Genomic DNA, 4,954 nt, shown 5'->3' with positions numbered 1-4,954 from the left:
TACAATGTTGGACTTCTTTGGAGTTAACAGTTTCACTGTGCAGATGTTTCTTGAAAGCCTTTTGAATTCATAGTGTTGGTTTTAAAAACATTTTTTTTTATTAGCCTGGCTGCCTGCCAGGAAAAAAAATACTATTCCATTTTGCATAGAACTGTAAGATTTTCTCTTTCTCTGCTCTTTCCCCACCCCCAGCTGGCTACCGGATTCCTAGGATTAAAAAAGCCATAGTGACATCTTGTGGTCAACCACCAGAGACACAGCAAAAAGGGGTCATGGTAGGATGACAGATGTGATCTAGTTCATTCTCCCACAAGTATTTCTCAATTTACTTTATTTGCTTTTTATTTACCATTTGGCTCAAGTAAATCACCCTAGATTTCCAGGTTGTTGTGCTTTATGGAAAATATCAACTTTGCCCCCATAGAAAGGATAAACATTATGTTCTGGAAAGGAAAGGAAGGCCGTAACCCTGGCTTTTTGTCAGGCCCCTTGTAAAAATAGTGTTGCGCAAGCTACTCAGTAATGAATCTGAAAAATATTCAAAACTTTTTCTTAAAAAAAGGACAAAAAACAATGTAGAAACAATGATTTTTTGTAATGGGCTTTCATTATTCTCAGCTCTCAGAAACTAGCTGATGGTTTGCTCACTTCATTTGTTTAGTATTTAAATGAAAATGTATAAACAATAACTCTAATCTTTTTGTCCGCTCCCTAAGTAGTGTCAATGGAGATAAAATCTGCTTGCCTAATTCTTGACTTTTTTTTTTTTTTAATGTCTGATCTTATTTATTTGTCACTCTTAGAAAATCTCATTTTTGACTGGACTCAGACTTAGAGGTAGAAGCTCTCAGAGAGGACAGCCTCCGTCTCTTGGCAATCTGTTCCTGACGTTTTTCTTTGGCCTCCTTCATTCTCTTGGCCAAAAGTTTAGCATATTCTGCAGCCTCTTCCTTGTTTTTCTTAGTGCGCTGTTTCTTCAAAGCAATACGCCGACGTTTGTGTTGGAGGACACGTGGAGTAACAAGACGCTGTATCTTGGGCGCTTTGGTTCTAGGTTTCTTACCTTCTTTGTTTAAGGGCTTTCTCACAACATACTGGCGGACGTCATCTTCTTTAGAGAGATTGAAGAGTTTGCGGATTCTGCTGGCTCTTTTGGGCCCCAGGCGTCGAGGCACAGTAGTATCAGTGAGTCCAGGAATATCCTTCTCCCCTTTCTTTACAATGACCAAGTTGAGAACACTGAGATTGGCATCCACGATGCAACCCCGAACAGATTTGCGCTTTCTCTCTCCTGTCCTCCTTGGTCTGTAGCAGGAATGCCCCTTACTCAGCAGCAGGCGGACACGGCCATGGGTCAAGACACCCTGCTTCATGGGGAAGGCTTGTTCGTCATTGCCACCACTGATTCGGACCACATAACCCTTCCATTCTTCACCGAGGGCGTCAGCAGCAACTTCTGTGGCCGTGCGCTTCTCATAATAGGTACGAAGTTTGCGTTCATCGTCCACTTCAATGAGTTTCTGGCAGCCAGTAGCTGGGAAAGAGATGTTCAGCTTCATCCTGAAGCAGCCTACCGCCTCCGAGGAGCCACGAAAAAGAGGCTAATTCTTGACTTTTAAAAGAAAAATGTACCAAACATTATGCAGTAGTAAAAAACTACTTTTAACAGAAACTTCCTGAAACACTGAAGATGTGATATAATGTTTAAAAAGACACCAAATTATACGTGAAGTATGATCCAATTATATATCAGTGCGAATATGGGTGTACGTGTCTACACAATGTGTAGACTGTAAATGTCTGTAATGTCACTATCACTGTAAATGTCACTATCAAGGTCCATGGAGGAGGGTGTAGACACAGAGACAAGCCCAGAAGGAAATATAGATACTAAGAAACATTTTCTGTTTCGTGACATTATAACTAATGTTTGTTTTCTTATGTTTTTCACCATTTCTTATTTTTTCTTAAATGTGCATATACTAAAATCATAATCTGGAAAAATATTCAGCACTTTTTCATAAGGATCAAGTTTCTGTTTGTTTATATGTAAATATTCCCATTTGAGGATGACCCGGAAGCATGAAAAAAAATGCCTGTGCAGTGAGATGCACAGCAATGGGCTGAGACGGGAGAACCCGCGTGAGTGGGTCACAGACCAAGCGCAAGAGCTGAAATGCTTAGAATTCCAGAAACAGAAAGGTTTCTTCTGTCTTTAGGTGCCTTCTTTGTGGATCCAAGGGAACAGTGTCTCTCTTTGGTGTATAAGGCCACTCACTGCCGGAGAAGTTTGCCAAGAGCTTCAGAGAAACTGAAGTTTGTCTTCGGTTCAAAATGTGCCTCAGACTATTTATTCACTACATACCGAATGCCAGGTGCTGTGCTAGAATCTTGACATATATTATCCTAATACTGACAATTCCACAAGGTATTTATAAAGGTGAGAAAAGCGAGAGCTGGAGAAATTAAGTGCCCCAAATCATACAACCAGCAGCCACGCTGATATTTAAACTCAATCTCTTTGGGCTCTAAAGCCCATGGTCTTTATCCTACACCTGCCTTTCACCATCCTTTTCAGCAGATAAATAACTCCACATACACCTTTAGTGTCTCAGATCTCCAGAATCACGAAACCAAATTCTCTTTTTTTTTTTTAACTTTGGTCATTCTTTTTTATTTTTTAATATTTTTATAAGCATATAAGTATTATTATCCCCAGGGGTACAGGACTTTGAATCGCCAGGTTTACACACTTCACAGCACTCACCATAGCACATACCCAGCCCCATGTCCATAACCCCATCACCCTCTCCCTACCCCACTACCCCCGCCCCCCCGCAGTTTGTTTTGTGACATTAAGAGTCTCTTATGGTTTGAGACCAAATTCTTTTAAGAGTCACCGAAATATCCCAAGAGGGATCCCTAGCAAGTGCCCCTTGAATCCCACGGTCAATGGTAAACACCTTTATCCACCTGCTTCTCATCTTTCCATGGAAGGAGAGGTTTTCTGCTCTACCCCCAGGAAAGACTGGTAAATACTTCTGGCTGCCTCTCTTCCCCATCACTCAGTCAACCCCATAGGTAGAGAAGTGTTATACCTGATTGGTGATATTTATGAGTATTTGACATCCATTGGATCACACTAACCAAGGTGGAGGGCCACTGCATAGTAAAGGCAACACATATAATGCCATCAGTCCCCTCTATGTTAATCAATACGTTATACAAAGACAATAATACATTATCTGTTTAAGCTAAATAAGCTGATTCTGGAGTTTAGATGGAAAAATAAGCAAGCAACAGTGGTCGAGAAAATTCTGAAAAAGAATAATTGTCAGATTTTTTTCCAAATCAAAAATTAAAGCCTATTATAAAGCTATAAAATAAAAAAAAATAAAGGGAGGTAGAGGTGAAATGTGAAAAAAATAAAAAATAAAAAATAAATGCATGGTACTGATACATGAATAGGGAGATCAAAGAAAGAAAAACAGAAAGTCCAGAAATAGACCAAAAAACATCTGGAAATTTAATATGTGATAAGTTTAATATGGTTTAAAGAATAATATCTCAAATCAATGGGGAAAAGATAGATTATTCAATTAAAGGCTTTAGGTCAACTGATAGATTATTCAATTTTAAGGTTTACATGGCCATCTAAAAATAATGTTGGATCCCATACCTCACATTGTTCACCAGGAAAAATTTCAAGTGGTACAAAAATGTAAAAATTTAAAAAAATAGTATATTACAATTGATATACGAAACCATGGAAGAATTATTTAATAATCTCAGAGTGCAGAATACCTTTGTATTTATGACATACATAAAACATAGAAGTCACAATGTTCTGCAGGAAAAAAAAAAAACAGACAAATGACAGAACTGGAAGGAAAAAATATTTGCAATAGACTCCATGCTGGTTTACCTAAGTATATAAAGAATTCCTAGAAACCAACAAGGAACAAACCAATGACCCAACTGAAAAACAGGCAAATGATACGAATAAACTATCCCCAGCAAAGAAAAGCCAAATAAGTCTTAAAACATGAAAATGGGCTCAACGTCATTCACAGCCGGAGCGAGACGCTTTACAACTATTAGGAAGTATCATCTTGCACCTACTCCGTTGGTGGAAATCAAACTTCAGTTGGTGAGGGTATGGGGAAGCAGGCCTTCTCCTATACTGCTGATGGAAGTGGGAATTAGAACCACCTCTAGGGCAATCCTCAAATGCACATATCCTTTAACCTCTTCAAGAATTTCTAGAACAATAGATGCTCTTATTTGCAAAATAACCTATGTACACATCATTCATTGCAGTGGTGTTTAAATAGCAAAAGGCTGAAAACCTCAACAGAATATTGGTTAAATAAATTATAGTACATCAGAACACTTGCACAGCTATTTAAAAAAAAAAAGATGGGGGCACCTGGATGGCTCAGCCAGTTAAGCGTCTGACTTCAGCTCAGGTCATGACCTTGGGGTCCTGGGATAGAGTCTGGCTCCTTGCTCAGCAGGGAACCTGCTTCTCCCTTTCCTTCTCTCTCTGTCCCTTCCCCCATTCATGATCTCTCTCTCCTTCAAATAAATAAAATCTTTTTTAAAAAATTAAAATTAAAAAAGATGAAACGCTTTATAGATTGATATAGATAATCTCCCAGATACATTGTTAAGGTAAAATTCAGGGCTTAAAATAGGTGGCGGATGTTCTATCATCTTTGTTACAAATCAAAAAGGAATATACCAGATATAGATATCTACTTAGAGGTATATAGTCTATCACTGGAAAAAGTGTTGATTGTGTTTAGTTAAATATCCAGAATGACCTGAGTGTCCATCTCACTCAGAATGGTGAGATTTTCATGATGCTCAAAGCTGTGCTCTCCACCCAAAGACCCGGGGACAGCGATAGCAGAGATGTGGGAATGATACTGTTTGGGAGGCCTGAGCACTC

The 4,954-nt window shown here is 38.9% G+C and overlaps 1 pseudogene across 1 annotated transcript; it reads right to left on the bottom strand.

Moving 5' to 3' along the window:
• Window positions 1-773: 773 nt before the first annotated feature.
• Window positions 774-1,596, bottom strand: LOC111144773 (annotated as a pseudogene). The gene has a single exon (XR_002640427.1). The product of XR_002640427.1 is annotated as a 40S ribosomal protein S6 pseudogene (transcript).
• Between the last annotated feature and the right edge of the window lie 3,358 nt (window positions 1,597-4,954).

This window comes from Enhydra lutris, unplaced genomic scaffold (assembly GCF_002288905.1).
Source record: "Enhydra lutris kenyoni isolate GAN:26980312 unplaced genomic scaffold, ASM228890v2 scaffoldscaffold12, whole genome shotgun sequence".
Classification (NCBI taxonomy): Eukaryota; Metazoa; Chordata; class Mammalia; order Carnivora; family Mustelidae; genus Enhydra; species Enhydra lutris.
Note: the sequence above shows the minus strand (reverse complement) of the source record. Positions and strands in the feature narration are given on the sequence as shown.